Raw genomic sequence first — 26,416 nt, 5'->3', positions numbered from 1 at the left:
TTGAAACTGCCTCTATCTCCACAGGGTGTGTAGTAAAATGACCAGGAGGTTGTGAAACCAAATGACCTTTGTGGAATCCTTAATACAGTGCTTACAATCTGTGTGTGACTTTGGTGAAGTCATAATCATTCTTTTATTATTATTAATTTTATTGGAATATAGTTGTTTTACAGTGCTGTGTTCATTTCTACTGTACAGCAAAGTGAATCAGCTATATGTTTACATATATTCCCCTCTTTTTTGGATTTCTTTCCCATTTAGGTCATCACAGAGCATAGAGTTCCCTGTGCTATACAGTAGGTTTTCATTAGTTATTTTATAGATAGCAGTGTATATACGTCAATTCTAATCTCCCAGTTCATCCCACTTGCTCCCTTTCCACCTTGGTATCTATGTGTTCATTCTCGGTGTTATTTGACTCTATTTCTGCTTTGCAAATAAGATCATCTATAGCATTTTTCTAGATTCCACACATACGCATTAATATACAATATTCGTTTTTCTCTTTCTGTGAAGTCACGGCTAAGTCACTTTAGTCGTGTCTGACTCTGTGCGACCCCATAGACGGAAGCCCACCAGGCTCCCCTGTCCCTGGAATTCTCCAGGCAAGAACACTGGAGTGGGTTGCCATTTCCTTCTCCAGTGCATGAAAGTGAAAAGTGAAAGTGAAGTCGCTCAGTCGTGTCCAACTCTAGCGACCCCATGGACTGCAGCCTACCAGGCTCTTCCGCCCATGGGATTTTCCAGGCAAGAGTACTGGAGTGGGGTGCCATTGCCTTCTCCACTGTGAAGTCACAGTCTTTTCAATCTCACTTCTTTCCTCTATAAATTCCTTTTTACCTGACAGAATTGGGATGAGGATCAAATGGGTGGGGGGGGGTAAAATTAATGATAAGCGTATATGCAAGTACCCAGCAAGGGGCAGCTTGGATGAGGAGAAGGGATGGGTCATGCATCTGTGGAGAGAAACACTCCCAAGCACAGACACAGCTAGTGCAACAACACTATGGAGAGAAATGATCTGCTTACACAAGGTGAGACAATGGACTGATGTGGTTTGAGTAGGGGTGCGAGGGCAAGAGTGATATGAGTCTGAAAAAATAAACAAGGGACAGATTATATAGAAACGGTAGAAATTTAATTTTTATTCTAAGTGCAGTGGTGTATCATTTGAAACTTTTGTTGAGTAAGGGAAACCATTTAAAAAACAATTTAAATTTTTAAAATATCACAGTTGCCACTTTGTCAGGAGAGACAATAGTGGGGCCAGCACAAAAGCAGTGAGATGATTTAGGAGGTGTTGCAGTCACCCCAAGGTTGATTGAAGAGGGCTTCCCTTAGGGAGGCAATCATGGAGATGAAAACAGTGGACACATAAGGATATGCTGTTGAGGAGGAACCAACAGTCAAATATAAGTGCTTTTACTGACATGTAGGGCTTCCCTGGTGGCTCAGCAGTAAAGGAATCCCCTCAATTCAGGAGACATGGGTTTGATTCCTGGGTTGGGAAGATCCCCTAGAGAAAGAAATGGCAACCCATTCCATTGTTCTTAACTGGGAAATTCCATGGACAGAGGAGCCTGGTGGGCTACAGTGGGGCTGCAAGAGTCAGACACGACTTATCAACAAAGCCGCCACCACCACCAGACATTTAATACTCCTCACAATTTGGCTACAACTGTCTATTGTAACTTTTACTTACACTCCACTCCTTACATGGCCCTTGGTGCCACCCAAGCTATGGTTCAATTAATCCCCTTAGTCATTCCTGCACCCAGGCCTCCTTAACATCTCCTCATTAAAATGCCCTCGCTATATAAGTACTCTTTAAACTTTCTAATTATGAACATAATATGTGCATGTTTATTTTATAAATTGTATGCATGCATATTATTAGTTCATATGGTAAATATTAGTTAAGCTTTATTTTTAAAAAGTGTAAAATAAACAGTGAGTGCACACGAAAGTTCTAATAATTTCTTCCTCCTCTCCAAGGGGTGTCTGGTGAAACTCACCCCACCCTGCCTCTGGCTAAGCACTTCTCACTTGGTGAACACATCTCTAGGCTATTAATCCCTACTGACTCTTTAAGATTTAACTCAAGCTGCCTTTCCTATGGAAGTAACCACTCATGCTTTCACTCTGAAGTGCTATAAACACTTGAATTCTACCACCTTCATTAAACCGAGCATTTATCACTCACCGTTTGCGGTACTGTACCCTGTCACGTCCTATCTTTCCTCACCTGGACTACAGGCTCCTTGAGACCACTGACTAATGTCTTAGACTCCTTTTAAGTTATGATATTTGTTGACTGGAGGAAGAACCTAATAATAAAAAGCAAACTATTTTAGTCATGAACATCAAAGATCATTCATTAATTCAATAAAAATGACCACTGAGTGTCTAATACAGAACAAGCATCCAAGTTGCTGGGTATCAAGAAACGACATGAGTGGCAAGGTCTCTTTTCTCATAAGAGAGAAAGGAGGGAGACATTTGAGAGGGAGGGTGACAGCAGATAAACAAACAAGCAAATAGATAATAGTCTAAGATAATTTAAAATGAGTGATTAGTTCTACAGAGAATATCATGTAGTAGGAACAGTGATTGCGGTTAATGTGATGTGATGACTGGAGTTCTATGAGACGGTACCATTGCATCTCTTTGTCCTACACAATGGGCAGATCCTGAAGAGTTCAGCTTACCTGAGGTGAGTTAAAATGCTTGCCCTTGCAGGTATACAGTTTACTTTCACCATCTGTTTAGTTCTATTCCTACTTCCATTAAGATTATTAAAAAAGTTTCTTTGCCATAGTGACCAATTCTACTTTTGAAAGGCTAGGCAGTAACTTAAACATCAATATCATAAATCAGTAAGGTTAAAGCTGGCTGCCATCACAAGCTAATCCCCCAAATCTCAGTGGCTAAACATAATAGAATCTAATTTCTTGTTTATGTAACAGTTCAATGTGGGTGTTCTTTGCATGTGACTTTTTGAGATTTAGTCTTCTTCTGGCTCCCTCCTCCTCTAGGACCTCAGAGTTCTCCACATTTAGCCAGAGGACGGGAAAAGAATGAAAAGATCACATGTGGGGGGATTTTGAGCACCTGCAATAAAAGTGGTGATGTGCACATTCTAGCACGAGGCCAAGTCTCAGTGCAAAAGTGACTGGGAAACGTAGCCTCCTGTGATCCTGGAAGAAGAGGAAATTAATTTTGTAAAAGGCTGGTTAGTTTCTGCCACAGTCAGCTTTTCCAGAGCTCTTTTTCACTAAGGTCTGAAAAATAACCAAATTTACCCATCACCGTAAAGCCAGAAAAAAGCATAAATGATAAAATGGGCCTTTGACAATGAATTTATCTCTAATGATTATTCCCCCCCTCACTCATTTTAGATACTGTTAATATTGCACATACTATTTATCCCCACAAACTGGCCCATTTTCACCAATCTCAACAATGAATCATGATTCAATCTTGAATTCTAAATGTAACACTGATGGAAAACTTGTCACAAGTAAAAATTCACTGCATTAACTCTCCAGCTTATTACACTCAATGCCTCAAAATGACCCAGAGCAACACCTGTTTTTCAGATAAGGAAACAGTTGGCTACATTAGCTGCTAGAATGACTAACAGTAAAATGTGTACATTTATTCAGTCATAAGTTCTTTGCTTTTATGGTGCTAAAATCATCTTTGTTGCTGTCTTTACTTGTTACATGTAATTTGAAAAATCAGTGGATTACTTTGACTTCTGAATGCACATAGGGGCTTTCCTGGTGCCTCAGTGGCAAAGAATCTGCCTGACGATGCAGGAGATGTAGGTTCCATCCCTGGGTCAGAACCCCTGGAGGAGGGCATGACAACCCACTCCAGTATTCTTGCCTGGAGAATCCCATGGATAGAGGAGCCTGGTGGGCTATAATCCACAGGGTTGCAAAGAGTCCAACAGGACTTAGTGACAAAACAACAATGCACATAGACTTTTATTCATCACTTCTTTTAACTTGGAGATGGGGAGGGGCAAGTGTCTAGTAGCTCAGGAAGCCTTGGTGCTTTGACATTTTATTTACTCTGTCTTTTTTGCTCATAGCTACATGACTCTTGCATACATTAGGTACAATTTATACTTCTTGAATGCTCTGAAAATAAATGATGATGCATTAAACTTACCATTAGCCCTGGACTGAAGGAAAGAGGGAATTATAATACTAATTTTGTTAGGGTTAAGTTAGGTTAAGCCAAAATGTGTACAAACGTGTCCAGTTCTGACTTCTGCAGCTGGGAGGAAAGAGGTTGTGGCCCAGGTCGGAAGGGCAGCAGCAGGATTTCTGAGGATTGAATTTAGCCAGATGTGAGTCAGGGAAGCCGGGATAGGAAACCAGAGGGTAGCCAGAGAAATGAAGCTGAATGTGAATTCAGGAACGAGGAGACCTGATCAAGAGTGTGGAAGGCATGAGACGGGAATGAAATCTCTCCAAAAGACAGGGTGAGGAGAGCAGTTGAGAATCAATTATCCGTCAGCTCCTCACCCTCCCTTCACCCCAGCCACTCTAGGCACCCTTGTCTGAGCTCCCATAAAATTCTGTGTTCTTTACAAAGCCTCCTCCTCTGCACAGCACAGTGGAAGTGCACTGGCAACAGTAGAACTTTCCTCTCCTATCATTCTGCAGCAAGTTCAAGAGACGACTGGTTTCTATGGCTTAGTTATGCACACTGAATGTAATAAAATATCTTTTTACAGCCATTCTACCTAATTTAATCAATTATGCATTAAGTAACCTCTATTTTGTGGATTCTATGTGTCCGGGGCAGGTATATAAAAATGAAGTAATACAGAGATCTTGGCATCAAGGGGCTTGTAATCTAATGGGAAAGACAGGCATAGAAATGAACAATTGAAATGTAATTCAACACTCACAGACATAGGAAACAAACTTATGGTTAAAAATATGGATGGGGAGACAAATTAGGAGTTTGGGATTAAAATATATATACTACTACATATAAAATAAACAACATGAATGTACTGTAGAGCACAGGGAACTATTTTCAATATCTTATAATAATCTATAATGAAAAAGAATATTAAAAACTATATAAATATGTATGTATATATACATAAAACTAAATGACTGTTGCATATCTGAAACAACATTGTAAATTCACTATACTTCCTTATTAAAAAATAGTTATAAAAAAAGAAAAAAATCTTAATTCAACAACTCCTGTTAAAGATGTCTGATTAAGAAAATCCATTTTCTTTCTCTGTGATACTACTGAAATGATAGGAAAAAATATAAAAATAAGGATAAACCCATTGTGAAACTAGAAACCAAAAAAGGGCAGAGCCACTGCATACCACTGAGAAGTAAAAAAAAAAAAAAAAAAAAGCATTTTTGGAAGCCCTTGGAAAATGCTCTACCAATAGGCCAAAAACACTAAGGAATTTCTAGGAGGCACATAGCAGATGGACTTGGATTGATAGAGGGCTGCCTGTGGCCCATAAAAACAAAAGCGAGCATCATTCAAGAATGAATTGTCCCAACTGCATTCAGGAAAAATCCCTAGATCAGAAATTCAAGACTTGCAAATAGAAATAAGCCAAGGGCTGCTTATGTGGTGATTACTAAAAGGCCTGTGGGACCAACTGCTCAAGTCTCCACTGTTAAGTGCCTGAATCAGCATTTGCTGCAGTTTAGCGATGCAGGAAGAGTTCTTTAAACAAATGGGGCCATTGATTTATGGGAAAATCCAGCATGAGTATTGATTCCAAGGGAAGTGGTGGAATAAAGCAGTGGACACGGAGCTCGAAGGCTCAGGAGTCAAGCTCTCTCTTTGTTCACTTTCCCTCACTCACTGTGGTCAAATTTTCTGTGATTAGTAAGTCTTCACTGCTGAGGGAGAAAAAGGTTATCCCTTTTGCTGAGATGTGGAAGATCTAAGATAGTCAATATTTGTCTTATAATACTACAAGAAATAAAGAAAATAGAGGATAAATGAGCAAGGTAGATAAATATAAGTAAAATTTTCTGATATGAATAAAAACTTGACAGGGAAGGAGAAAACTAAAACAAACATAAAAAGAAACACTGATAGGAACATGTTTATGAAACCTATGAACGAAAGTAAAAAGAAAATCCTGTGAGTTAAGGGAGAGAAAAGTTGCTTATAAAAAGCAAGAATTGGGCTAATAGCAGAATGCTCTGTTGCCTCATGGTATGTTTAAAAATAACAAGACAGTGTGTACAAAGTTCTGGAGGAGAATGGTTTTGAGATATCCTGCATCTGCCAATTTATCATTAAGTACTAAGGCAAAAAGAAAGCCTTCAAAATTCATTGCTTGGGTCTTTCTTTAACTTCCTTCCTCCCTTTCTTCCTTCCTTCCAGATGATCGTCCTTTCTCCTGTTTATTTCAACCATCCTTCGTCACTTCTTTCTCTCCCTCTCTCTTTCTTTCCTAGTCATTCTTCTATCCATCCACCCAAAGTGAAAGTGTTAGTCACTCAGTCCTGTCCAACTCTTTGTGATCCCATGAACTGTAGCCTACCAGGCTCCTCTGTCCATGGAATTGTCCAGGTAAGAATCTGGAGTAGGGTGCTATTCCCTTCTCCAGTGGATCTTCCTGACCCGGGGATTGAACCCAGGTCTCCTGCATTGCAGGTGGATTCTTTACTGTATGAGCCACCAGGGAAGTCCAAAGAAACATGAAAAATATAAAACGTTTTTCTCTGGCTAGAAACATTATAGTATATTTGAAATTTTCTTCTACTATCCTGTATTTTATTTTTTCTTACCCTCTTTTTTCTAACAATTTCTAGCAATTACTATTACTGTCACTATATTACTAGCACTGCTGCTGCTGCTGCTGCTAAGTCGCTTCAGTTGTGTCCGACTCTGTGTGACCCCATAGACAGCAGCCCACCAGTCTCCCCTGTCCCTGGGATTCTCCTGGCAAGAACACTGGAGTGGGTTGCCATTTCCTTCTCCAATGCAGGAAAGTAAAAAGTGAAAGTGAAGTCGCTCAGTCGTGTCCCGACTCTTAGCAATCTCATGGACTGCAGCCTACCAGGCTCCTCTGTCCATGGGGTTTTCCAGGCAATAGTACTGCACAATCACCAGCTATTAAATATATTTTATATGAAAGCTCTGGTCTGTACTATTGATATTGATCTCAAATGATCCTTACAATGAAAATGAAACTCAGATATTTTATTTGTGACTTTAAAATAGTAATAATTTGTCAGTTAACCCCCTACCCCGCAAAGATCCTTTCTCCAATCCTCTTCTTGCTTCATCAGTCTCTTAAGCACGGGAACACAAAGCTTCATCAGGCAACTCATTCCTTTGACAGGATTTTTAAGATACTCTCTCATAATATGCCGTAGTTTGAAGTACGTTCTGTACACTGTACTGTGCTGTGCTGTGCTTAGTCGTTCAGTCATGTCTGACTCTTTGTGACCCCATGGATTGTAGCCTGTCAGGCTCCTCTGTCCTTGGGGATTCTCCAGCCAAGAATACTAGAGTGGATTACCATGCCCTCCTCCAGGGGATCTTCCCAATCCAAGGATCAAACCCAGGTCTCCCTAATTACAGGCGGATTCTTTACCATCTGAGACACCAGGGAAGCCCATCATTGGTCATACTCCTATTGATTTTTCAGGTCTCATGTTAGTTGTCTCTTCTTCCAGGAAGCCTCTCTCATTTCCTCTGCCTCCGGGTTAGTGCCCTTCCTCTGGGCATCTACAGTATCTTGTACTTCCCTCCATCAGGGCACATACACTACAACTGTCCTTTCTGGAACTCTGTTCCCCAACAGTGGATGTGAGTAGCTATAAAGGCAGGATGGAGTTGGCATTGCTTCTTGCTGAACCCTTGGTGCCTGACACACTATTCAGCAGAGCTGGTCATGCAAAACGTGTGAATATGTTAATGAATGCATGTCTTCCTAACTAGGTTAGCTCATCCAGCTAATAGCTAGAAATGAGGAAAGGAGAGCCTAAAATCCTGGGCAATGAGCCATTTAAAATTCTAAATGTGACATTAAAAAAAAAAAAAATCCCTCTGTCTGTCACTAGCACCAGAGCCCTACAGCAGTATTTGTCCTTCTGTCTCCTGGTCCCCAACACTCAGAACTAAGCCCAAAAGGAATTTATTTTAAAAAGAAGAATTTGAGGTGTAAGCTATTGCCTTTACCATCTTAGAAAGAAAATGGAATTAAAGCTGCTTGTTTTGATGCTCCTTGGTTATCACCACTGTCCATTGCTGATAAGAGATAGGTATCAGATATTGTTGAGAGTTTGATTTCACCTCCAGATACCCTTTTCTGAAAGTATTTAAGTCATTCTCTTCTCTTCCCCCTTTAGCTTTGTGTTTTTAGTTTCCAGTGACTTAAATTCACTCTTACGTAAAAGCAGAAAAAAAGAGCAAGAATTCAAAGCAATGTGTCCCTTGTGTGCGATTGATTCTCAGCAGTTTGTTATTAAATCTTTAAATAATTAAATACAAGAGAAAACATTAAAGCAACATTATAAAGCCAACCATATGTTGAAAATATAAATGGAGAGGAGGGGTGTGAAGAATTAAAACTGGTCCTTGTTAACCTTGCTCCATGGTGCCCATGCTGATCATTCCAATGCATGGCCCACACACAGTATCCCTCTGCTGGGTGGGCTGAGTTGAAAGAGAAGGTGAGCACTTTGTCTGGAGCAGTTTGCCAAGAAGAAAGGTCAGTGAGTAAGGAGAAACGTGCAAAGACAATAGTAGGGTAGGAATGAAGAGTGAGTCATCAAAAGGTCCTTCAAACAATTTGTCCTGTTTGTTCTTTATAATCTGGAGGGCTCCCAAGATAGCAAATCTCCTTCCCTTCAGAGCACAAGGCCTGAATTATAAGGTGCAAAGTCAGCAAAAAATACAGAGCATACAGAGCAGTGTTGTAGGTGACTCCTGGGTGTGGGCTTATGAGACACCAGTTTTCAGCAGACTGTAGAAAACAAGGAAGAGGAAGGCGGCAGGGAGCCAAGGTCCTGAACAAGGAGAGCATGAAGGACGATGTGGAGCATGACTGTGCTATGGGTTTAATTGTGTTCCCCCAAATTCATATGTTGAAGTCCTAACTCCCCAGGACCTCAGGGTGTGTGGCTTTATTTGGAAATCAGGTTATTTCCATATTAATTAGTTAAGATGAGGTCATACTTGAGTGACAAAGGTCCATCTAGTCAAAACTATGGTTTTTTCCAGCAGTCATGTTTGGATGAGAGAGTTGGACCATAAAGAAGGCTGAGTGTCAAAGCATTGATGCTTTTGAAATGGGGTGTTGGAGAAGACTCTTGAGAGTCCCTTGGACTGCAAGATCAAACCAGTCAATCCTAAAGGAAATAAGTCCTGAATATTCATTGGAAGGACTTATGCTAAAGCTGGAGCTCCAATGCTTTGGCCACCTGATGCAAAGAAATGTCTCAGTGGAAAAGACCCTGATGGCTGGGAAAGATTGAAGATAAGAGGAGAAGGGGACGACAGAGGATGAGATGGTTTTATGGCATCATCGACTCAATGGACATGAGTTTGAGCAAACACTGGAAGATCGTGAAGGACAGGGAAGCCTGGTATGGCATCACAAAGAGTCATACAAGACTGAGTGACTGAATAGCAACAACACACTTGGATAGGAATACTTACTCCAGTATGACTGGTGCCCTTATAAAGACGGGCAACGTGGACACAGCTCCACTGGGGAGATCACTATGTGAAGACAAAAGCAGAGACTGGGGCGATGCTTACAAGGTAAAGAATGCCAAGGATGGTCAGAAAATTCTTCACCGCCCTCAGAAGGAGTCAGCCCTGCTGCCATTTTGATCTTGAACATCTAGCCTCCAGAACTGGGATAATACATTTCTGTCATTTAACCCACTCAAGTCTATGGTACTCTGTTGTGGCATCCCTTCCAAATGAATAAACTGAGAAAGACCCAAGTTGTGAGGTTCACGTTGTTTTTTCTCACTTGTACAATTTAAGGAGTACTTCACCTGCTACTGCTTTGCAACTGGTCAATCAGCAAACCCTCCCATATCGCCCTGCTTCATGCCAACGAGCAAATATTTTCATATGACTTTGTTGCATGTCAAATAGCAAACACATCTTCCACTCTGTCTAGCACTCAGCACAGGGCCAGGCACTCAGGGAATGCGAAGAGTATAAAAACGATTCCTGCCATTTGTGACACAGACCAGCAGTGTCTGTGAGAGTACCCTGCATAATAGGCATCTGAATGAGTGAGGCTGGCTTGCAGAGCATGTGAGAAGCCTTGCAGAGCAAGTGTTGATAACAATGGCAATAACATCAACTAGTTTTTTTGTTTGTTTGTTTTGGTTTTTTTTTGATGTACCACATGGCATGCGAGATCTTAGTTCCCTGACCAGGGATTGGACCTGTGCCCCTTGCAGTAGAAGCATAGAGTTCTAATCACTGGACACCAGGGAATTCCAGAACCAGCTAGTTATTGAGAGCTATGCATCAAATATCACATCACATCATCATCTTCAATGACAGTCCATTGAGTTACCCAGTATTATTACTCAGAGTACACAGAGGAGGGAACTAGGTTAGGAGCACAAAATGAACTTGCCCAAGGTCACACTGCTAATAAGTAATGGAACTACTGTTTGAATTCAGATCTATCAAACTGAATCTGAATCTGATTAGGAAAAAGTAAACATTTGTATTGGGCTTCCCAGGTGGCATTAGTGGTAAAGAACCTGCTTGCCAATGCTGGAGACGTAAGAGACGTGGGTTTGATCCCTGGGTCAGGAAGATCCCCTGGAGGAAGCATGGCAACCCACTCCAGTATTCCTACCTGGATAATCCACATGGACAGAGGAGCCTGGTGGGCTACAGTCCATAGCATCTCAAAGGGTCAGACACGACTGAAGGGACTAGCATATAATTGTATTATATTGTTGTGGCTACTCTGGCTAATTGGCTCCGAATTGCACAATTTACAGCAGCATTGAGATTTCAATCTTGGCCTCAATGAGCCAGCCAGAGATAATTTCACTGGATGATGCACTGATTATTTTTTTCCATTTAAAAAGTCACATATTTTAAAAACTGTGTGACTTGTAATTGATTATCTTTAAAACATTGTTTAATTTTTATCACTCCTCATTTGGATCTGGCTTCCCCAAACGGTTTGTTCCTTTGAGGTCAGAAATCATGTCATATATATTGGGAGTTCAATAAATCATTTTTTAGGAAAATTAATACTGTTTTATCTCCTTGATTCTTCCCCTCCCAATTCCTTAGCCTTCAAAAGAAAAGTCAAATCATTTCTTACTCTACATCTCACACCCAATACATCAGCAATCCTGTTGGCTCTATCTTAAAATTATATCCAGAATCACTATTTTCATCGCTTCCCTAATCCAAATCCTCATGAATTCTTGGTGCTTTACTGGAAGATGCTTCTAACTGGTCTCTCTGCCTCCATCACTGCTCTCAATATCTACCATCCAGTCTGAGATTTCCTCTTAAAGAGAAAGACAGGTCTTGTCTCGCTCCTCTCCAAAGCTCTCCAGTACCTTTCATCAGACCCATGACAATAGTGAGTCATACTTTGACTACATTTCCTGGCCCCTTACCACCAGACTATTTCTGCAACCACTCTGATCCTTGCTCACTGGGCTCCACCAGTCTCCTTCCTGTTCCTGAGAGCACTGAGTATGTTTCCTTCTCAGGGCATTTGCACTTAATGTCCTTTCTGTCAGAGAAGGCAATGGCACCCCACTCCAGTACTCTTGCCTGGAAAATCCCATGGACAGAGGAGCCTGGTAGGCTGCAGGGTCGGACACAACTGAGCGAGTTCCCTTTCACTTTTCACTTTGATGCATTGGAGAAGGAAATGGCAACCCACTCCAGTGTTCTTGTCTGGAGAATCCCAGGAACGTGGGAGCCTGGTGGGCTGCTGTCTATGGGGTCGCACAGAGTCGGACATGATTGAAGTGACTTAGCAGTCCTTTCTGTGCGGAATACTGCTTCTCCAGATAGTCTCATGGCTTTGTCCCTGGTTTCCTTCTGGGATCTGCCCAATTGTCACTGCATCAGAGAAGCCTTCCCTTCTTACCGTATATGTAATATAAAGTGAAAGTGAAGTCCCTCAGTCGTGTCCAACTCTTTGCGACCCCATGGATGGTAGCCTACCTGGCTCTGCCATCCATGGGATTTTCCAGGCAAGAATACTGGAGTGGGCTGCCATTATGTGATATATTCTCCCACAAAAACCGATTCTATCCACAACACTGCTTCATTTTGGTTCATAGGACTTATCTTCAAATTTATTTTTAATTGGAGGATAATTGCTTTACAATGTTGCATTGGTTTCTGCTGTAGGACAATGTGAATCAGCCATGAGTATACAGATATCCTTTCCCTCTTAAGCCTCCCTCCCACCTCACCCCCATCCCACCGCTCTACATTATCACAGAGCTCCAAGCTGAGTTCCTTGCATTACACTTATCATTTGGCTGTCTCCACTAGCATGTAAGCTTCATGAAGGCAAACATTTTGCTTTGTTTACTTCTGTATCTCGACCTCCTGGAACACTGCCTGGCACATAGGAATTCAATGCTTATCTGTTGATAGATTAAATGAATGAATCAATGAATGAAGAAAGAGAGTCCCAGTGGTTACAGGACTGTTGCCTCATCTCTGTACATATCAGAGTACAGCCATTGCCTTGCATGTGGGTAACATTTCACAGTTGTTTATTTTTCTTTTTTCTGTACATTAACTCACCAAATCCTTAGAAGATCTATGAGAGTTTGCAGAACACATGTTCGCTCTGAAGAAAGAGGATTATACACAGGTGAAGTGACTGGCCCTAGGACACACAGTTAATAAGTGACTTGTCAGGTCTGAAAGCAAGAGTCTTTAATCCAAGAGTCTTTTCACAAACCAAGTTACCCTTGTCAGTCCTGACAAAGCTGGGGAATTACTTCACTCCTTGATACACTATACTTGTTTAGTATATCCTCTGGCTGATGTCAGAGTTGAGGGACTGGGTGTGGGCTGAGGAAATAGCTCATGTTGAGGATTCCGCTTGAGACACCTGTTTCAAGTAGAGTGGCCTTCAGGCTTGACTGAAGGGTTTACATGCCTGCTGACAATTCCAGTAGAATGGACCTGGGACTATGCTTATAGAGGCACTGTTCTCAGAAAGGTTAATGTGACTTTGAATGCTTTCAAGTGTGCCAACTCTGAAGGGATCATTTGAATCTCTTCAAATTTAGACTTTGGCAGTGACATGAAGTTTTTGGGTGAAAAAAAAAACAACTTTCCCCGGTAGATATTTCAAAGAGTGTAGGGGGGCGATAACATGGTGAAAGGTGGACTCCTATGCTTTCAAGAAACTTCCATGGAGCCAGCCAGAAAGATAGACTCACTATGCAGGAAAGGGACCCAGTAGGTGGAAGAAAAGTTTGGCTTACTGTGATGAGTGAGGGAAGAATACTAATGTGTGCTTTATTTCTATTCTTCATCAGTTCCTCTACCTCAGCAGTGACAAGTAGAGGAGAGGCTGGGACAGAGAGGAGGGGATGGAAACAGTGGAAGCAGCTGGGTCTCAAAGCCCCACTGGGGACCAAGCCATATTTTCTCTTCCGGTTTGTGGGTTTGACATGTGTGTTGACACCAAAGTTCCCTCTTGCCTATTTGCTTCCCATTCTTAATTAGCTAATAAACACGCATCAAGCATGTTCCAAAGTTTATGGGAGCTAAGGAGAATACACAGATATATGGTCTGTATAGCCTGCTCTTGAGAAGTTTATCATTGCTAGCGTAAGAAGCTATTTCTAAATAGATTGGAGGAGGGAAGTTAGGAATATATATTGAATTATGTTTCTCTGGACTGTTTTGAAGCTCAGTCACATGGACACTGCCATGGAGAAGGTCCATAGGTTTATCACGTGTTCTTTCAGTGTCTGAACCAACCTCTGTGCACACCAGTATTGAGAAGCTAGGATTCATTCGGCATTTGCCCGTGAACAAAAAGGATGTCTTGCCCCTTCATGGACTGCTACCTTGTTCTGGCAAAGGGGCTTGGGTCATTTAATGAAACTATGAGCCATGCCGTGTAAGGCCACCCAAGACGGAAGGGTCATAGCCGAGAGTTCTGACAGAATGTGATCCACTGGAGGAGGGAATGGCAAACCACCCGGTATACTTGCCAAGAGAACCTGATGAGCTGTATAAAAGGACAAAACGATGACACTGACAGATGTGTCCCTCAGGTTTGAAGGGGTCCAAAATGCTGCTGGGGAGGAGCTGAGGAGTACTACTAACAGCCCCAGAAAGAATGAAGCATCTGGGCCAAAGCAGAAACGACTCTCAGTTGTGAAAGTGTCTGGTGATGAAAGTAAAATCCGATGCTTGAAAGAACAGTCAAACTTTGGGAGATGGTGAGGGACAGGGAAGCCCGGTGCGCTGCAGTTGAAGGGGTTGAAAAGTGTTGGACACGACCAGGCAACAAACAACAACAAAGGATGCATTTTGTGTCTACTGCTTGCCTTACACAATGCTGGGCACAGAAGCACTGTGTAGCCAGATCCATTTTCTGAACAGAGGCATTTCCCCAGGTTTTGCTTGCCCTTCACTTCTGCTTGCCACTGGTACCTCTACCTTTTAGCCTTTTAGTAAACACAGGAGACACATCACCATATACCCATGGGACCACATTTCATGTTCCTCAAAGGTAGAACCACTTGACACCCAACCCGGGGGCTGGGAAACAGACCTGGCCAGCAGCCTGCACACAGTAGAAAAATTTATTACTATTTCCTATTTCCTCTACAGGAAAAAAAAAAAAAAGAGCTCTAGCCTGTATTTTGACATTTTAAGAAGACTTACAGGAGTTATGCCACATCAAATAAGCTGACGTTATGACATGCTGACACTAATGTTCAACAAAGTGCATTTATTGCAGAATTTAGAGGCTGGTCACATACCTTCAAGCTGTTTTTATTACTATTATTTCTTCTTGAGCCTGCCTACCTTGGTATTTTCAAGAAAGGAAACTCTTCAGTTTTATTCCTGAGAATGAAGCTGATGTGGGCACCTTGTGCATATTCTCTTATCTCAATTCACCAATGTGGTTGATAAATCACACGCGGGCTTATAATTATTTCAGTACTTTCCTCTGAAGGGTAATTCAAAGTATTCTAGCTTCAGATGCTAATATTAAGGGCATTTTGAGAAAAACACACTTACCTTTAAAAGTTGAGCAACATTTTGCCTGTTTTGCTGCTTTGCATATTTTCTATTGCAGACAACGATCCTCAGTAGTTGACATGTCTCATGTCAATCAATGTTGAGCACCTACTTTGTGCTCATCTCCGTAGAGGAATTCTGCTCCAAGTCCAATGACACTTAGATGAGCACCAGCCATGTGTACAACCCCACGGCAGATGCTGCAGGGCACAACAGATGGATTTACAATTTAAGAGAGAACACAGGACATACACAGAAATAACTTAGACAAGGTCAGTGTCAGGAAAAAGGCACAGGTCAAGTGATGCAAGTGTTCAAAGACATAAATCTGCTAGACTGTAAGCTCCATGCAGGCTGTGTTCCTTGGGGCCCAGTATCACCAGTGTTTTCCCTACTACCAGGCACATGGTTGCTTCTCAGTAAATATCTGCTGATTGAGTGAATGAAAATTCCATATGGGGATGAAGGTGGTGAAGGAAGGTTAAGTGAGGCTCTGATGTAGAATTTGAGTTGAGTCTTACAAGATGGTAAGAGTTTTCAGAAGCTAATTGAGGTAGGAAAAGGGTGTTCTAGGTAGGGGGTAAGGCATTTGTTAAATCATGGAGGCTGGAAACCTATGGCAGAGAAAATGATGCATACATGGGAGCAATGGAAAGAAAAGTAGATAATTGTTGAAGCTAAATTTTGGGGATCTTGGGACTTCCCTGGTGGTCCAGTGGCTAAGACTCTGTGCCCCCAATGCAGGGGGCCTGGGTTCAATACCTGGTTAGGGAACTAGATCCCACATGCTACAACTAAGAGTTCAAATGCCTCAACTTAAAAAAAAAGATCCCACATGCCACAACTAAGGGTTCACGTGCCTCCACTGGAAAGAAAAAAGATCTGGCATGCCTCAACTAAATAGCCCACTAAGACCTGCCTGGAGCAGCCAAATAAACAAACAAATAAATATTAACAAATTATGGTGATCTTATGTATCAGGTTAGAGATTCTGAATTTAATTTATAGGCATTGGAGCAACATTAAGGTATTTTGAACAGGAACTTGGCATGATCTGAACCATGATTTAGGAAAACTGAGGTGGTAGTGATTATGTAAGATGTAGCTGCCAAACTTAGATATACTTCAGGATTATCTGGGAAGCTTTTAAATCATACAGATCTATACACCAAGACCGGAGAAGGCAATGGCACCCCACTCCAGTACTCTTGCCTGGAAAATCCGATGGACAGAGCAGCTTGGAAGGCTGCAGTCCATGGGGTCGCTGAGGGTCGGACACAACTGAGCACCTTCACTTGCATTGGAGAAGGAAATGGCAACCCACTCAAGTGTTCTTGCCCGGAGAATCCCAGGGAAGGCAGAGCCTGGTGGGCTGCCATCTATGGGGTCGCACAGAGTCGGACACGACTGAAGTGACTTAGCAGCAGCATACACCAAGACCAAATGAACTGGGAAATCCATAATCTGTATTTATCCCAAGTTATCCAGGTGACAATCAACGAAGTAGTTCATAGAATTCCATATGACCTGTGTCTGGGGGCAGTTATTCTGGGATCAGGACCTGGGAAGAGGGATGCAAAGAGAGGTGGGGGGCCAGACGGCAGCCTTCACCAGTCAACCTGCAAGAAGAGCTCAAAAGAAGGAATGTTCAGAGATCATGGGAGACTACAGAGCCCTGTAGTAGAAGGATGGGGCCACGTTTGAGTCAGGAGTCAAGGAAATAATTCATGAGGGAAGAATCAGAACCTAAGAGGATTCACAGATGGGAATTTAGCAACATAAGCAGGTGCCAGGACCGACAAGCAGAGGCGTGTTGCATGGCTGCCAGGAGCACAGACATACCATTGTTCCCACCTTCACCTGTCAGACGAGTCCTAGGGAAGAGCTCCCAAAAAGCAATCTAGTGCATCAATCATTATTTCTCCACATCAGAACTTTCTTTAGTATCTGGTACCTGAGTCAAATTTTCATGTGATAAAACATCATATATACTCAGATATAGTATCAATAAAAGATGGTGGTAAGGGGCCTTCAATGCACTGAGTTGTTTTTTCTATCTTGAGAATCCTGCAATAATAGCAATGTGAAGGCTTGATCTTATTTCAAGGGCAACTGAGGACTGCAGAATGAACAGCAGCATTGTTCTGAAGTCATAGCATGATCTTTCTACATGTAATGAAAGAAACTTGAAACACAGCTAGAAAAATAAAAGGCTTTGAAGATTTATTAACTCTTAGAAATGGTATTCTAAGCACTACATTTAGAAGTCTATTGTAGGGGGAGTTATTAAAATTGGGGAGGATTATGTATAAATTTTTTATTTTATTTTCATTTTACTTCCTTTAAAAGAACAAAGATTTATTTAGGTACCAACAGCCAAATAGCTTAGTTTTGAAAAGAGGGACCTGAGTCATATAAAATAATGGAAAGAATAATGCACAGGAAATCAAAAGAACTGAATGCTTTTATAAATAATAACAATAGTAGCAATAAAGCTACACTGAATTTAGTGATGTCTATGTACTAGCTACAGTGCCTAAGTGCTTTACATGCATCATCTTTTGTGATACTCATAATTACATAAGTTGGTATGATTAACATCTTCATTTCACAGCGGGAAACTTGTATTAATTGTCGTGAGGTGGTAGGTAGTGTTGAGTGGCAGTGCAACTTGAATTTAAATGCACACCTCTACCAAGCACTTTCTGTCTCTACCAGTCACCAGCTATCTTATCTTGTACCACATGAAACACTCACTGAATCCTCATAAAGACACTAGGAGTCAAGTGCTATTATTATTTTATTCCCATTTGAATTCCTGTTTTACAGATGAGACCACTGAGGCATAGAAACTTGACTAACTTCCCCCAAAGTTATGCCATTAGTAAGTGGAGAAGCTATAACTGGAACAAGATAACTCTCATTCAGAGACTGATTCTCAGTCTAGTAACACATACAAAAGGAAGATGAAGAGGAGGAGGAGGAAGAGGAAGATGAGGAAGAAAGAGGGAAGGAAGGAAAAAAGAAAAAAGTATTTTCCAGTAGGATGCCACCAGTTTCTCTTCTCATTTCTATTCTATTCAATAATTTTTACTAACGTTGTGTTAAAATGTTGAGGTCACAGTTCTGTATAATTGTAGCAATTTCACTGGGTGAGAGATTTGGGATTCAAGTTAAATCTAAGGGGCAGGACAGATTAACTAGCAGAAAGATATATGAGTGAGATAAATACCAGATTTGACTCATGAATCAGGAAGCGCCGGGACTTGGTGAGATGGTGCCAAGAAAGAGAAGGGGGTCCTTTTGCACATGATGATAGGGGACTTTTAGGTGACAAGAAGCGCCATAAAAATGAGTCAATAGGGGCTGATAGCACTTTGCTCCCAACCTTTCTGTGACAACATAAACAAACTCTGCCAGCTTAGGGCAGTAACAGGAGCCCTCTGCTTGATGTGGCTGATCAGAAGAAATCAGGAGGGCTGCATTTTGTTCTAGGTGCCAAAGCTCAGTGGGGGCTTCCTAGTGGTAAAGAACGCATCCTCCCATGCAGGAGACGTAAGACAGACAGGTTCAAACCCTGGGTCCAGAAGCTCTCCTGGAGGAGAGCCTGGCAACCCACTCCAGTATTATTGCCTGGAGAATCCCATGGATAGAGAATCCTGGCAGGCTACACAGTCCATAGAGTTGGACACAACTGAAGCTACTGAAGCACACGTGCATGAGACGGTATGGCAAGAAAGATGGCTGCCAGGAGCAGCAGATTCTTCCACCACTAGTCTCACTAGAACGGATAGAGAGATCTTTCCATTGTAAGCAGCAGCTGAGTCATGTGCTCATACTTAAACCAATCACTGTGTCCAGGGGAGATGGAGACCAGGATTGACTCAGAGGGGATCACATTCTTTAAAACAGAATTTTTTAAAAAATTTAGGAGTGAGGATAAATTGAATAAGAAAATCTCAAACTCAAAAGTTATAAAAAAGAAAAGATTGAAAACTCAAAATTCTTTACAGAGAAAAATACTATAAGCAAAACATCAAAAAGAAACTGGGATAAATATATATAAATTAAACTTCTTCAAATAATATTCTTAACACATTACAAATCATTTTGAGAAACAAAAATGACCAAATTTTAATATGTACAAAAAGAACAGGCTATTCATACAGATAATACAAATGCCAATCATAATGAAAAACACAGAAAGATCAATATAATTTTGTGATGATAAGTGCTGAAGAGAACTCTGTTATTGTTGGGGGAAGTGGACTTTGGTACAATTCTTTGGGAATAATTGAGCAATATCTCAACATTTAAAATGCACTTACTCTTTGATCTAGCAATACCATTTTAGGAATTTTAACTTGTATGTGTAGGTGTAAAAAGAAGGTGTTTGTAGCATAATTTGTTAGATCAAACATTTAGAGAAAATGTGAATACCCATTAACACGAACTAGAGAAAAGCAATTATGGTGCTTCTGAAACCAAGCAGGATCCTGCAGGGTCCTTCTGGGTACAAAACCCCTCCATGATGCTTTCTTGTTTGTAGAAAAAAGGATTTAGTCTCCTAGGCCTTCCCTGAGTCCCAAAGAGCAGAATCAAGCAGTTAATAGCATAAGACATTCACAAGACTTTTAGTTCCTCCTGAAGGGACTTAGATAACCATCTGGTGCCCGTCTTTGAGTTGTTCTACAGGACTTCCCATGTGGCTCAGTGGTAAAGAATCCTCCTGCCAATGTAGGGGACAGAGACTCCATCCCTGGGTTGGGAAGATCCTCTAGAGAAGGAAATGGCAACCTACTCCAGTATTCTTTCCTGGGAAATCCCAGGAGTTGGACATGACCACATGACTAACAACAACAGGAACTAGGATCCCTCATGGGGTGGAAGATGGTGACTGCAGGCTGACCACAAGGATCTGGACCCCAGACTGGTTGGAACCAGAAGTCGATCTAGACTCCAGAAATATCACCCTCTTACCCATCAATCAACCAGAAGAAAGTCACATACCCTGTAGCCCTCATCCCAAATTTTGCCTTTAAAAACTCTTTCCTGAAAACCATCCTTGAGTTTGGGTCTTTTGAGCATGAGCCATCTGTTCTTTTTGCTTGAAACCCTGAAGTAAACCTTTGTCTGTTCCAGACCCTGATGTTTGTGTTTGTTTGGCCTCACTATGCCTCGAACATATGAACCTGGATTTGGCAACACTTCTGTATTATTCAGGGCTTCCCAGGTGGCTCAGTGATAAAGGATCTGCCTGCCAAGGCAGGAGCTGCAGAAGACCTGGTTTCGATCCCTGGATCTGAAAGATCCTCTGGAGGAGGAAATGGCAACCCACTCCAGTATTTTTGCTTGGAACATTTCATTGATAGAGGAGCCTGGAAGGTTGCATTCTATGAAGTCACAAAGAGGTGGACACGACAGAGCATTCACGCACACCGTATTAAGCGCTACTATCAATGAAGATTTTTTTCTTTTAAGGGAATAAAGCTGATCTTATAGTCTATTTTCTCAATGTACATGAAAATATTTAAATTTTTTTCTCAAGAGTTTTACAAATACAATTAATTTCAAGTGTCATTTGGCTACTTTCTTTGATATTTATAACAATGTTTTAAATCGATTATTGAAAACTTGGAGGTAGTATCTTCACATGTATTAACAAATAGTGATATCAAGATATGTCCTTTGCATACAGATGGCTAACAAACACATGAAAAAATGGTCAACATCATTCATTATCAGAGAAATGCAAATCAAAACCACAATGAGGTACCATCTCACGCTGGTCAGAATGGCTGCTATCAAAAAGTCTACAAAAAATAAATGCTGGAGAGGGTGTGGAGAAAAGGGAACCCTCTTACACTGTTGGTGGGAATGCAAACTAGTACAGCCACTATGGAGAACAGTGTGGAGATTTCTTAAAAAACTGGAAATAGAACTGCCTTATGATCCAGCAATCCCACTGCTGGGCATACACACTGAGGAAACCAGAATTGAAAGAGACACGTGTACCCCAATGTTCACTGCAGCACTGTTTATAATAGCCAGGACATGGAAGCAACCTAGATGTCCATCAGCAGATGAGTGGATAAGAAAGCTGTGGTACATATACACAATGAGTATTATTCAGCCATTAAAAAGAATACATTTGAATCAGTTCTAATGAGGTGGATGAAACTGGAGCCTATTATACAGAGTGAAGTAAGCCAGAAAGAAAAACACCAATACAGTATGCTGCTAAGTCGCTTCAGTCGTGTCCAACTCTGTGCGACCCCAGAGACAGCAGCCCACCAGGCTCTGCTGCCCCTGGGATTCTCCAGGGAAGAACACTGGAGTGGGTTGCCATTTCCTTCTCCAATGCATGAAAGTGAAATGTGAAAGTGAAGTCATTCAGTCGTGTCTGACTCTTAGCGACTCCATGGACTGCAGCCCACCAGACTTCTCCATCCATGGGATTTTCCAGGCAAGAGTACTGGAGTGGGGTGCCATTGCCTTCTCCGCCAATACAGTATACTAACGCATATATCGGAGAAGGCAATGGCACCCCACTCCAGTACTCTTGCCTGGAAAATCCCATGGACGGAGGAGCCTGGTAGGCTGCAGTTTGTGGGATCGCTAAGTCGGACAAGACTGAGCGACTTCCCTTTCACTTTTCACTTTCATACATTGGAGAAGGAAATGGCAACCCACTCCAGTGTTCTTGCCTGGAGAATCCCAGGGACGGCGGAGCCTGATGGGCGGCCGTCTATGGGGTCACACAGAGTTGGACACGACTGAAGTGACTTAGCAGCAGCAGCAACACATATATATAGAATTTAGAAAGAAGGTAATGATAACCCTGTATGCGAGACAGCAAAAGAGACACAGATGTATAGAACAGTCTTTTGGACTCTGTGGGAGAAGGTGAGAGTGGGATGATCTGAGAGAATCGCATTGAAACATGTAAACTATCATATCTGAAAAAGATCACCAGTCCAGGTTTGATACATGAGACAGGGCGCTCAGGGCTGGTGCACTGGGATGACCCCGAAGGATGAGATAAGAAGGGAGGTGGGAGAGGGGCTCAGGATGGGCAACACAGGTACACCCATGGCTGATTCATGTCAATGTATGGCAAAACAATATTGTAAAGTAATTAGCCTCCAAGTAAAATAAACAAATTAAAAAAAAAGATATGTCCTTTGAAGATATAGCAGAAAGAAAAGATTTGAGGCACAGAATTTTATCAGAAGTAAAATAAAAAATTCTTCTTTTTAAAATCTCATTGAAGCTGGTAGAAATATTTAGCTCCTTGGGCAGAAAGGAATTCATGGAATCATTCAATTCTAGCCTGCTCTATTCACTAGAGACTGTCATGTAAATGCCTGACAGAACTCGGAGTATGAGACGTTACACAACATCAGTATTCATTAAGATGGGTCATTCAGTACAAAGTGAGCTCATTTTACCAATATAAATTTGCACGGATTGAATGAAGGGAAATCAAAGATGAAGGAAAATCCAAAGTGTGACCTTGAGTCATTGCCTGTGGGTATAGTCTTGTTTCATCAGTGTCAAGGAAAGAAGGGGTAACTTTTAAGCTATCTTGGAGCATCAGAGCATGCAAATTACCTTCCAGTTCTCTCCTCCGAAGAGAAATCAAACTAATACATACCTGCCTATTTCATACAGAAGCATAATCTCTCACCTCACACTAATGACAGGGGGACCCAGTGTGGGTTACAAAGTTTTGAGCTCAGAAAGCACGCAAAAGAGAACGACAAGCAAGAGTCAACCACCACACACATGACAGGATTGTGCTGATCGACTTGGACAGAATTTCTTTAGAATAAGTTACATACAGACGCTAAAGTGCCACAGATGTATCCAAAGGGAGGATATCGGGTGGCATGTAAATAAAGTGGAGTGGTTTGTTCTCATTCTTGCCCCAACTAAGTACTTTCGCCTTCCTGAATGCTGGGACTAATGGGTTAATAATAAAGTTTCCCCAGGGGGCAGGTAAGACTGGTAAGGAAAATTAAAATAGGTATCAGATTTTACATCTAGCATTTTCCTAGGTTATTCTCAAGTTAGCCTGTATCAGGGCTCCATGTAGATCTCTTGCATTCCTTTCATTTTCAATGTTATTTTCTTTTCCCCTCCCCCCGGTCCCTTTTTTCTTGCCTTCTCCTCTTCTTTTCCCTCCATCCCTCTCTCTCCCTTTCTCTCCATTCCTTTCACTTTTTGCTTTTTTCTCTGTCTTTAAAATACTCCTTGGTAATTCCCTGGTTGTCCAGTGCTTAAGACTCCGCTGTAGGGGGCACATGTTCTATCCCTGGTTGCAGGGCTAAGATCCTACATGACTCCCAAAGGACCCTCCTAAAAAATACTCCTTCTTTTCCAATAGCCAGTATCTGTCTTTTTTTTTTTTTTTTTGTAGCCCATCTTCAGGCTATCATAGGACACTGTCTGTATACCCTGAGAGATACAAGTACCTAGCAAGTTCCATGTGCCTCTAGGTGGCCTAATTCATTGGGTATAACAATGAATAACAAGGTATGAAAATCCACCTTCCTTGTTATTTTTCAGGATAATTTTGAGGCATAGCTCACACTCCACAGGTCTCCTGCAGCAGCCCTGACTAAGGCAGTCTGAGATGGCACCTTCCTGCCTTCTCTTCATTTTTTTTTTTCTATTCCCTTCCATAGTTTTCCCAGGCACTTCCTTAGTCACTTGACTACACTTTTTTGTCTTGGGGCTGCTTCTCTTAGAACAGTTTCTTCTGTCACAAAAGTTAAGTTGACAAAGAGATAATGAAATGTGACTTTTAAGATTTTTAAAAGAAATTCCACTTAAATTTGTTTTCCAGTCTTCAAAAATTCCTTTGCCAAATGACTTACCTAGTTGAGAAATAGAGAGCCATCATCACAGCTATGTGCACATATGCTAAGTCTTTTCAGTCATGCCACCTGTGCAACACTATGGACTATAGCCTGCCAGGCTCCTCTGTCCATGGGATTCTCCAGGCAAGGATACTGAAGTGAGTTGTCACACCCTCCTCCAGGAGATCTTCCTGACCCAGGGATAGAACTCGCATCTTTCCTGCATTGGTAGGCAAGTTCTTAAACACTACTGCCACCTGGGAAGCCTTATCATAGCTACAGGTAACACCTAAAATAATTACCTGTGACAGGTAATAAATAATTAGAATCTGATGAGGATGAAGCTTAATGAAGGAAATGCTTGTATTACTCCAACCCCGACATTAAGTTAGCAGAAATCCAGTTTTCCATATTGCATTTTTCCCATTCACTTAGTTTTTACACACACACAGTAGGATTTTGTTTGTGATTTCCTCATGAAGTCAGTTTATTTTGTTGAGGTTACTAACCATTAATTCCAGTCTTTACTTTATAGACTTTGGTACCATCCAGGAGTGAGCAAAATTACTAACATGAGGTAAGATCTCTACACATTTACAAAAGACTTAGGAATAGTTAGTATACTTCATTCTAAAAGAGAGGAAATAAACTTTCCAACTGAAGGTGGTGAAACAAAGAACTTTCTACATGGGCAATCCACGCAGTTCTGCTTAACTAAGATGTCTTTTTATATAAAAGTATGTGCAACTTTGGGTTTCCCAAGTGGTGCAGTGGTAAAGAATCTCCCTGCCAATGCAGGAGCCACAGGAGATGCAGGTTTGATCTCTGGGTGGGGAAGATCCCCTGGAGAAAAAAATGGCAACCCATTGCAGTATTCTTGCCTGGAAAATTCCATGGATATAGGAGCCTTGTGAACTACAGTCCACTGGGTTGCAAAGAGTCAGACACCACTGAGCGACTGAGCATGCACACACGTGTGCGTCTTTACAAAAAAGGGCAATATCTAGTCCTGACAACTATAGCATATGCTTTTCCAGAGGGCCAGATTTTATAATTGTATGCCAAGGAGCATTAGATTGATCAATTCATTCTTTCTGTACCCTCCCAATAAAGGTATTCTGTCACAACAGGGTGTCTTACTCAGAAGTGAAGTGAAGTGAAAGTCGCTCAGCTGTGTCTGACTTTTTGTGCCCCATGAACTATACAGTCCATGGGATTCCCTAGGCCAGAATGCTGGAGTGGGTAGCATTTCCCTTCTCCAGGGGATCTTCCCAAGCCAGGTATTGAACCCAGGTCTCCTGCGTTGTAGGCGGATATTTTACCGCTGAGCCACAAAGGAAGCCCAGGGCATTTAATTACTCTGATAATTGAAAGATTATCTAGTTCCCTCGAAGGATCCTTTCCAAATAGGGACTTGTGTGACCGTGTTTCCATTCAAGTATGAACAGAGAAAGCCTCCATGCTCAGAAGAAAGTGGCCACTGGAAATGATGTATCCAGGCTGAGAGTTGAAATACCAGGGAAAATGTATCCACTTTTGTGAACTTCCTTGCCATTTTATAATTTCTTCATATCCTTTGGTCTGGAATGATCTCTTTCTCACCTAGCAAACTATCAGGATCCAATCCTGGAAGTCCCAGTCCCAGTGTCTTTTCCTCTGTGATGCTTTCTTTGACTCCTCTTAACAGAGGTAGGTTTTCTGACTTCTGGTCCTCTTTTTATATTATATATAATATTATATTATAAAGCAATTACTATTATGTAATTTAATATCCCAGATTTCAGCACAATGATGGATATATTGAATGTACTCAGGACACATTTATTAAAGATTGAATGGATGAATGAGGAGGTGAATAATTACAAATGAGCAGATAATTAAGTCATTAATTAGGTGATGGAAAATAAAAGATAAAAATCAAGTGCATGGGCAGGAAATGTGTACTCTAAGACATTAGATGTCTTTCAGTCTGGAGTCTTTTAGAGACAGTTCTGTAGAGGAGATTAGATTTGAATTGGACCTTAAATGATGTTAGTCTAGGGATCAATACTATTATTCATAAAAATGCTTTCAGAAGCATAGAAAGTACTGTAAGTTGCAAAAACTACATTAGTACTTATTATAGTACATTGAGTGTACTGATCTATTTGTAACTGATACTCTAGAGAATATTTACAATTTAAGAAAAAGAAAAAGAAAGCCTTAAAACAGTTGAAGTAAAGCATCTTTGTAATAATAATAAACTTACATACTAATAGATATTTTCAGAAGTGAAAAAGAAGCCCTAA

General features: G+C 41.3%; 1 long non-coding RNA gene across 1 annotated transcript in view; it reads right to left on the bottom strand.

Moving 5' to 3' along the window:
* Positions 1–1,441: 1,441 nt before the first annotated feature.
* LOC133247626 (uncharacterized) overlaps positions 1,442–26,416 on the bottom strand; it is a 34,187-nt gene continuing 9,212 nt past the window's right edge. The window contains exons 3-4 of the long non-coding RNA XR_009736458.1: positions 15,265–15,464; positions 1,442–2,327 (exon numbers count right to left, since the gene is read on the bottom strand). This is a non-coding gene — a long non-coding RNA (uncharacterized LOC133247626). The remainder of the gene's footprint in view (positions 2,328–15,264; positions 15,465–26,416) is intronic.

The sequence above is a fragment of the Bos javanicus genome, chromosome 5 (assembly GCF_032452875.1).
Source record: "Bos javanicus breed banteng chromosome 5, ARS-OSU_banteng_1.0, whole genome shotgun sequence".
Taxonomy (NCBI): Eukaryota; Metazoa; Chordata; class Mammalia; order Artiodactyla; family Bovidae; genus Bos; species Bos javanicus.
This window is presented reverse-complemented; position numbering and strand designations above follow the sequence as displayed.